Below are 10381 nucleotides of genomic sequence, written 5' to 3' on the forward strand. Positions count from 1 at the left end.
CATTTACACTCCAGCAGGAAGCTGTTATGGGACGTGACGTAACATGCAGACGCGCATGGACTTGTGGGTGTTGTTGTTTCTTTACGCAGTATGCGCGTCCTTTTGACTTGCTCGCAAACTTGCAACTACTTAGGACCCGTGCAACTACTTAGGACCCATGCAACTACTTAGGACCCGTGCAACTTCTTAGGACCCGTGCAACTACTTAGGACCCGTGCAACTACTTAGGACCCATGCAACTTCTTAGGGACCCATGCAACTACATAGGACCCGTGCAACTACTTAGGACCCATGCAACTTAGGACCCATGCAAAAAGCTCAATACAACAGAGGACGCTGGCTCATTTTGGGCCGTAGAAAGTTCTGGTTAACCTACCGCCAGAGAGAAACTACTTGATCCGTGATGGCTTACTGGTGTTTCTGCACATTTTCACATGACTCTTCCATGACATTAAAGTTAACCACGTTATTAAAACGCTACCGGTTTTATTTTTGTTAATTCAAATGATTAGAACTAAAGTCGTGCAACCACCCCCTCTATTTTCCCCCCAATTATCACCGACTTATCAAAAGATGTTGACTCTGTGGCATAAACTATATTTAAGTAGAAAAAAATATTGAACTTCCCCAAATGCACATAACTCCCCCCACCCCCACCCCACATAATAGGCAGTCATTTTAAGTCCTACCTCTGAAGAGTTAATCGACAGTACACAAACATTCCCAACACAATGGGAAGTCATATGCACTTAAATCAAGTCAAGGGGGTTTACAGCAACACAACATCCTGCCCTTAGACCCTCGCATCGGATAAGGAACAACTCCCCAAAAAAAAAAAAAACTTTAACAGGGAGAAATCCTCAAGGAACTTACAGGCAGCTCACTTATCCTTTGTATAAGTAAAAATTTATTTCCACTTTAAACTTGTTGCCATGTGAAGTGCGTTGTGTTACATTTTGATGCACAATACGAAATGGATATATGTAAAGTTTGACTAGTAGTTTAACATTCTGGGGTCATCTAGTATTAAAAAAAACATGTGAGGTCTTGAAATATATTGTATGCATTTAGATTTATACAAAAAAATGCCCTAGCTATAACAGTGAGGGTAACTTTCCCTGGTTTCACTCTGTTTAGGCCAGTGGTTCTCAAAGTGGGGTTCGGGGAACCTCTCAGTCCCTCAGAGCATCACAGGTAACACAAAACCAGGAAATGATGCCAATTTGGGGGGCTGTATAAGAATGGCTATACTAATCCTAGGTTGCACTCTCACCACAAAACACAATACCATAATTCTACACAAAAACAACATAAACACTATTTATATTGCAGACAAAATTTTATCGAACCAGTCAGGAGTCTGACGTATTTGGGGGTCCATGACATCTGCTTGTTAAGAAGTGACATATCAACCTTTTGATAATAGTTTCCGGATCCAAACCTCTATTGTTGACAATTATTAGAAAGAATGACATGTAATGAGGTGCCCATCCTGACCAAGAACCTGCAACCAAAATGGCAATGCCAACAGCACGTCAGAGGTGACCACTGATGGACTGTTTCGAACCAGGTCTGGAGGACTCGTTAAGCCTGTGCAGAGACTTTATCTGAGAAGGACAAGTTTATTTAACTTGTTCGGGGATGTGGGGGGGGGGACAGGACTGTCATACGTTTTATTTTTGAAAAAAAATAAGTATGAGGGTGGCGCGGTGGCACAGTGGTTAGCGCGGTCGCCTCACAGCAAGAAGGTCTTGGGTTCGACCCCCAGGGGAGCCCAACCTTGAGGGCCTCCCAAGTCGTCCTCTGTGTGGAGTTTGCATGTTCTCCCCGTGTCTGCATGGGTTTCCTCCGGGTGCTCCGGTTTCCTCCCACAGTCCAAAGATATGCAGGTGAGGTGAATTGGCCGTACTAAATTGTCCCTAGGTGTGAATGTGAGTGAGTGTGTCAGTCCTGTGATGGCCTGGCAACATGTCCATGGTGTCTCCCTGCCTGCCACCTAGTGACTGCTGGGATAGGCTCCAGCATCCCCGTGACCCTGAGAGCAGGATAAGCAGTTTAGATAATGGATGGATGGCTGGGGATGTCTGGTACAAAGTGAATGAGGGGGGGCAGAGAGAACAGAATTGAAAATCACTTACACAGGATTAATAAGATTAGTATTAGAATGTGGGTGTGTAGTGTTTGGATCTGCATCAAATACATCTTTCAAAAAATAGATAATATTCAATATCAGGCTTTGAGACTTTGTTCAAGTGCCATTAGAACAACCCCAACATCAGCATTACAAGTGGAAATGAGAGAAATGCCACTGGAACTAAGTAGAACCCAGCTATCTTTAAATCACTGGGTTAATTTAAAAAGACAATCAGGAAACACTTTGTCATTTCATTTCATGCACTTGCACACATGAAATGAAATGACACATCGCTTCCCCCAGCCCACAGCAGTGCAACACAAAGACAAAAAGACATCCAAAAACTACAAGAACACATATATCCAAACTAACACATATATCTAAGCTAAATAAATAGATAAATAAATAAAAGATCACTGTCCATGAGAATTAACGCCAGCCAGGATGACTGTCGGAACCGCCGATCTGCATGGGCTAGCAGTTAGCTTAGCCTGCCCCGCTTCCGCGTCCTGTCAAACCGCCCTCGGTGTTTCCTCTTCGGGCGCAGCTCCAGTCAGGGCCGCGGTCCTTGGGCCCACAGGAAGCAGCAGACCAGGCTCCCTCAGCCGATCCAGCGCCAGCTCTCCCAGCCAGACACCTCCGACAGACCTCCCCGTACTCCACATGACGGAGTGGAACCGCCGGTCTGCATGGGCTAGCCGGTCTGCATGGGCTAGCCGTTAGCTTAGCCTGCCCCGCTTCCGCGTCCTGTCAAACCGTCCCCGGTGTTACCTCTTCGGCTCCAGGCAGGGCCGTGACCCACAGGATGCGGCAGACCAAGCTCTCCCAGTCGATCCAGCGCCAGCTCTTCCAGCCATCAAACGAAGACAAACTTAAGACGCAGACGTGGACAAAGACACTGCACGGACGGTCTAATGATAAATGCCCACCGAGCCACTAGGTGGCAGTATTGGTATATGTCGTTTATTGCAGAGGGTTCACTCGCAGAACGTTCTAGGGTTCGAACATGTGACAGCCATGGAGCAGACAAGACGTGGTTAAATACACAGAGGCAGTATTTACTTTTCAGCTTGATTTGTTACTTAGCAGAACATTACATGGTACCGGGAATGAACCAGACAGAAAATGGATGCGATAAAACCACTGGGGGACTTTAAAGTTAACTGGAAATGCAGACGCAAACTCAGAGCCGGCCCAAGACTTTATGGGGCCCTAAGCAGAATTTGATTTGCCCCCCCACCCCCCACGCTAAACCCACCTCCCACCACCGACAATACTATGTCCATGCTTGATCGTTTGTCATTTGTCATTTGTCAGTCTGTTAACATGATATCAAAATGTAAACTACTAATAAGACACGTTAGCCACTTTCAAACAAGTCTGACGCTTTAGTCGAGCGGTTAGTGATGTCGCCTTGTGGCATAGTACAACCCGTATCGAATCCTGCACCGGGCAACGTAATAACCAATTACAAAGATATTTATTTTTTGTTTTTTGGTGATTACTACTGATACGATATATCACACACACAAAATATATATATTTATCAACCTGTCGTGCTTGACATTTCAAGCGCTCTTGGGGGCCTAAGCGACCCTCTTAGTTCGCTTGTGCCCTGGGCCAAACTGGAGACATTTCAAGCAGCAGTAGGGGTAACAGGGGCGTCAAATGGAGGCGTACAACACATTCACGTTTGCAAACGAGGGAGACAAAAACAAGCTGGACGAAGTCATCGAGAAATTCGACGAACACAGCCTGTTAAAACTTACGAGAGTGTACATATGTGTTTAGATCGCGGATGCAACGCGAGAGACTTGATACTGTAACGTGCACGGATAAGAAGACACGCTGGCCGCTGGCTGGCGAGTCTGACCATTTAGTCGAGCGGTTAGCGATGTCTCCTGCGGAGCGGGCGATACGGGTTCGCGTCCCGGCCGCGGCAGATCCTGTGGTTGCGTTGTCCCCCGAATTCGCTACAATACTTTTCTCACAGACCTTAAGCTAAAGGCTAGCACCTGTAACTTCAGTGCACTGAAAGAGTCAATAATTTGTGGTCAAATTGTGTTCGGCACATGTGGACAAGAAAGTCAGAGAAAGATTGTTAAGAGAAGCGGAACTGAGTTTGGACAATGCTGTGGCAGTATGCCAGGCCAGCGAGTTAGCTAAACAGCATGTGGAAACGCTCGAAGGTGCCGCCAAGGGACTAGCTTTAGCTCTGCCAAGTGCGACTGTAGACGCCGTTTCATTCAAGGAAAATGGGAGTGGGAAAATACTGAGGCGCCCGAAGCAAGCAAAGTGACACATTCAGCTGCAAACGTTGTGGAGATAATCACAAACCCAGGCAATGGCCAGCATTTGGTAAAACGTGCTCCTGGTGTAAGGCACAAAACCACTATGCAAAATTTTGTTTTTCAACAGAAAAAGAAGGCAAGGTGCGTGTAGTGGATAAAACTGATGAGGACAGTGATTCACTGAGTGGTTCATTTTTAGTGAACATGGTTTCCTGTGACTCTGAAAAAAAGTGTGCAGCCAACTGAGAGTGTAGCCACTGGACAAACAGTCAGTGCATTGGGAACAGACAAATGGACGGCACCTCTGTTGGTTAACGGGACGAGGGTTTTCTTCAAATTGGACACGGACAAAAGCCAACCTGATTAGTGTAAAAGACATTAAAGCACCCAGAGAGAAGCCACAAATACATAAGTGGGAAATACATTCCCACTGAAGGCATATAACAGACAGCGAATAGAAACCAAAGGGGTGTGCAGGCTGGGAGTGAATGTGAAAGGGAAGCAACAAAACCTGATGTTCATGGTTGTTCCTAATGATCATGAGACACTGCTAGGAGACAACACATGTGAGGATCTTGAGCTGGTCAAGAGGGTCTGCCAAATCAAAAGTGAAAAGGTGGTTCTTAAAAACCACAGCAACACAGTAACTGACATTGTGCAAAAGTTTCCTATTATCTTCATAGGCTAAGGGACGTTGCCATTCACCTACAGAATAGAGCTGAAAGGTGATGCCAAGCCAGTCATGCAGGCCCCACGGAGAGTGCCAGCACCACTTCAAGCCAGCTTAGAGAAAGAAGTCAACCAGATGGTGAAATTGGGAGTCATACAACGTATCAAACAACCCACAGACTGGGTTAACTCCATAACATGTGTAAAGAAACCCAATGGTGAGTTAAGGGTGTGCCTAGACCCCAAAGATCGTAATGAGAACATTAAAAGAGAGCACTACCAGATACCAAAACGGGAAGAAATCACTAGAGAAACGTCAGGGGCCAAATTCTTCAGTAAACTAGATGCATCTCATGGTTTCTGGCAACTGAAATTGGATGATGAGAGCAGCAACTATTGCATGTTCAATACACCGTTTGGCAGATACTGTTTTCTTAGACTTCCATTTGGAATCAAATCGGCTCCTGAAATCTGTCACAGAGCAATAGAAACGATTACTGAGGGTCTAGAAGGCACCCGGGTTTAAGTCAAGTCAAGTCAATTTTATTTGTATAGCCCAGTATCAAAAATTACAAATTTGCCTCAGTGGGCTTTACAGCAACACAACATCCTGTCCTTAGACCCGACGAGAGGGTCTAAGGACAATCAATCAATAACTCCTTAAAAAAAAAAACTTTTAACAGGGAGAAAAAAATAGGAAGAAACCTCAGGGAGAGCAACAAAGGAGGGACCTCTCTCCCAAGACGGACAACGTGCAATGGATGTTGTGTTGACACACTTCACAGAATACAGCATTGAAAAGGGATAACAGAATTATAATGGAATTATAAAATGTATGAAGAATATGATGCACAGGATGCCAAGCAGTGTCCAGATGACACCGGAACAGCCCAGGACCCAAGCCACATGACCAACATCATCATGTTAAAAAAAAACTAAAACAAAATAAAACAAAACCTACGATAACAAAAATTATACGGCTTTATAAGACCTATAAGAAGAAAATGTGATGAGGGGAATGCCAAGCAGCATGCAGGTGGCGACCACCGTCACCACGGAGACCTGGGAGGAGGACCGACTACACGTGCATACAAGGGAGACTCACGTGACACCATTCACACACAGAAGAAGAGAAAAGAGAAGACATCATTCAAAGAGGGAGAAAAGACATGTGAGAGAAGAGATCAGTCATCAATTAGTCATAATCTATACACTATAATCTCGTTGGCAGAACAGTGGTTGGTAAATTCATTGAGACAGAAACCGACCCGCCATGCAGTACAGGTTGTGAAGCACTCAACTTAAAGACAACCAATTGTAAGATGAGTTTTAAGTTTGGGTTTAAAGGACTCAACAGACTCTGATTGTGTGACGGCAGCAGGCAGGTTATTCCACAAGAAGGGGGCCCGATAGGAAAAGGCCCTGCTGCCACCAGCTGACTTCTTTTTAGCCTTGGGTACACACAGGAGCCCTGTATTTTGAGAGTGAAGAGCTCGAGATGGCATGCAAGGTTTAAGGAGATCAGACAGGTTGGATGGGGCAAGCCCATTTAGGATTTTATAAGTCAACAGAAGCACCTTGTATTCTGATCTAGCATGGATAGGAAGCCAGTGAAGGGAGGCAAGAACTGGTGTAATATGGTCTAACTTCCTAGTTTTAGTTAGGAGTCTAGCTGCAGCATTCTGAACCATCTGAAGACTTAGTGCTAGAATGTGGCAGACCTGAAAACAGAACATTACAGTAATCAAGTCTGGATGAAACAAATGCATGTATTAGGGCCTCTGCGTCAACCATGGAAACTGATGACTTATTGTGCGGGGCTCTACACTAAAACAACACAACGAGAGAGTGCTGAACCTCCTACAGAGAATCCAGTTGAGAGGTCGGAAACTGAACAAAAACAAACGTCAGTTCGAGGCAACAGAGATCACTTTCTTAGGCGAAAAGCTGTCTGGAGAAGAAGTTGAACCAGGCGGCTCCAAAGTACAGGCCATTCTGGACATACCCCCACCTACTGACAAGAAGGGAGTACTGCAAGCCACGGTTGCGGTAAATTTCCCAGGCAAGTTCATCCCGAATATCTCTGCAAAAGCGGTCTGTATCAGAGATCTGCTGCACAAAGGCAGGGTGTTCAAGTGGACTGCCAGATGTTGCGGCAAAAACACTTTACTGAACAGTGAGAACAACAAAAATGGTCTTTGTGAGTTTGTTTTGCAGTATAAGACAGACCTCATCACTTCCACACACAGAGTAGCAAGAGTCTGACACCGGACAGAGCCTTTGTTACTCTTTTATCAGTGGTCCCTCCCTCCCTTGGGGTAAAAGAAATGACGCATTCATTTCTTATGGAACAGCTGTGAACCCTCTCATTCGCCTCCTTATCTTGGAGACAGGACACGGAGCGAGCGCCCCGTACCTGACTCCCACTGCAACTCAGAGCTGCACCATAGTCCTTTAAAAGCCACATACACACTCTTTTGCTAATGATGAAGGAATGAATGAATGAATGCTTTATTTCAGTCATACATTTGTGTTCATATGCGACAGAGAGAAAAAAGAAAAGAAAAACATCATGGTACATATTTACATCAGTCCATTTCACACAACAAAACTCAATCAATCAATGACTGAAAAAGCAACAGGCTGAAGCCCAAGGCTTATTGTTGCCTATCCTATACAGCCTAGAGTTAACCTAGAACATCAAAGTTACAAAAGCAAGAAAAAAATAAAAAATTATACTAAGTTGTAATCCTTCATTATTTTACATTTTAAAGATTTTCTGAAACTCAACAGCGAGCTACACAATTTCAACTCATCACTAAGCCCATTCCATAGCTTGACTCCCAAAACTGAAACACGTCTGTATTTTACACTGGTTCTCATTTAACATGTTTCAAAAATACACAACCCTCTTAAATTACAGTTTCCTTCTCTTCATTTAAAAAGTTGTTGGATACAAACAGGAAGGCTTTTAATTCTAGCTCGGTATAAGTATTTCCAATGTTTTTAAATACACAATATCTAAGAATTGTAAGATGCAGGACCGTATAAATAATAGATTAGTAGATTCATGGTAACAAGCTTTATTTATTATTCTAATAGCTCTTTTCTGTTTAATTGTAGGGTCTATATTTGTTTTATAAACATTTCCTCAAACCTCAACACAGTATGACAGGTATGGCATTATCAATGAACAATACAATATATGCAAACATGTCCTATTCAGCACATCCCTTGTTTTGTAAAGAATAGCGACAGATTTAGATAATTTCCATTTAATATATTCTATATGTGGTTTCCAACAGAGTTTATGATCTATAAAACTGGTCTACAAAAATAGTTTTTTTTTCTTGCATGGACTTTGGAAACTATTTTTGGCTAATTTTGGGCTGCTGAATCCAAATCTGAGCTCAGATTTGCTCTATCACATCAAATTTTTGTGCTATCTGTATGCTCCTTATTCAGGATTTTACAAAAGTTGACCATCTAGTCTGGCAATCTTGGTGGGATAAAAATGACCCCTATTCATTTCCTAAGTAATTTCACGCTAGGCTGAGTGTTTATTCATTGTAATCATTTTTGCATCTATCGATCTTCTAAGGCAATAGTGTTTTTTTTAACTTCGAGTGTAAAATTGCTGTTTTCTCAAAAATAATGATTTTTCATAGTTCAAAAACCTGATGTGATAGGCAAAAACTAATGCCAGATTTGGATTCAGCACCCAAGTTAGCTAGAATCCGTTGAAAAACCCCATGCAAGAAAAATTGTGTTGACCAGTGTAATCAATCCCAAGAATTTTGTTTCAACTATTCTTGCAATTTCAACCTCCTTTGTTTTATTTCACAATTAACCCTAAAACCCTATTAACCCTGAAACCCTATTTCTATTTAGTGATAACTTATTGATATCAGACCATCTTTTTTAAATTCTCAATTCCCTTTCTACTGTTTTTAACAATTCTTTCATGTCCTCCCCATAACAAAATAAATTCAGACTATGTCTGATCAGCTCACTGATTTTATTATTGTTTTTATTATTATTGTTATTTTAGTAAGGCAGGTGCCAGATACTATTGCTGGCTCTTTATTTTTGACTTGGCCTAATTTGTATTCTTTAGAGAAAGAGACGGGAGAGAAAGTAAGGGAAAAGAGAAGGCTGAGGGGAGAGTTGCCCAGACCACCATGTAACTTGGTTATTATACTAATCAAGTGAAGTGCTGCACATCTGCAGGTATGTTTGCATTATTCTATGATCAATTTGTCATAACTTCTAAGCATGTAAGAGATGATTTCATAGAAATGCAACTTGATTGATTGGATTGATTGATTGATAAGTTATAGCCATACACTAGACGTCTTTTAAATCAGACTTCTACAGACAGGAACGATCCCTGTCTGTCATACCAGCCAGTCCTCAAGGAACCCCTATCCTGCATATTTTCTTTGCAACCCTGAATAGGTACCTGTTTGTAGTTATTCAACCAATCAGCAATGATTTTTGTCAGATGTTGCACAACCTTGCATAATTAAGTGCTGCGAGATGATTGGTCGAGTAAGTACAAGCAGGGCTACCTATGCAGGGTTACACTGAAAATCTGCAGGATAAGGGTTCCTTGAGGACTGGGTTGAGAAACACTGAGCTAGATCATCACTGAAAATGTCCTGGAAAAGTCCTGGAAAGTGACCTCTGGGAAAGACTGGGAACCCTGACAGCACACCTCCGCAAGTTTTCTCCCTTACAAACTTTCCCACATCACGTGGGTCCTTGAAAGTCCCGTTTTCTCCTGTCACAGCTTTCATCCCAACGAGACACGTCTCATCTGTTCTCGATGACGGACTAGAATCACTCGAGTAATTTGATGTATTCTTCTTTTCAAACCCTTTCGTTTCCTACTTTTTAATCTCCAATTTCGCTCCCCCGGACTCCATCTCCACCGTTCACAGGTTCCGCCATCGGTGTTTTGCTTTTGGGCTCCGGAGGAGCGTTCGGACCCGGAAATTGATATGACGTCACGCGTGGTTTATTTAAATTCTAGGCTTCAGCGTTGGCATCTAGTTACGCCGACGACAACAACACATTTCACAATTTACTGTTAGCAAGCTCACAACAATCCTCCCGGATACACGTTTTCACTCCTGCAACTGACACGACGAACTACAACAGAAAACTGCAACGGGGGGGGGGGGGGTGTTCTAACTTTTTCTCAGACGTCCGCGCGTCTACTGAGGCTGCGCACAACGGTTTCCTTACAGCCGAACGTACCGCCGCCATATTTGACCCACAAATA

Source organism: Lampris incognitus, chromosome 9, assembly GCF_029633865.1.
Source record: "Lampris incognitus isolate fLamInc1 chromosome 9, fLamInc1.hap2, whole genome shotgun sequence".
Taxonomy (NCBI): domain Eukaryota; kingdom Metazoa; phylum Chordata; class Actinopteri; order Lampriformes; family Lampridae; genus Lampris; species Lampris incognitus.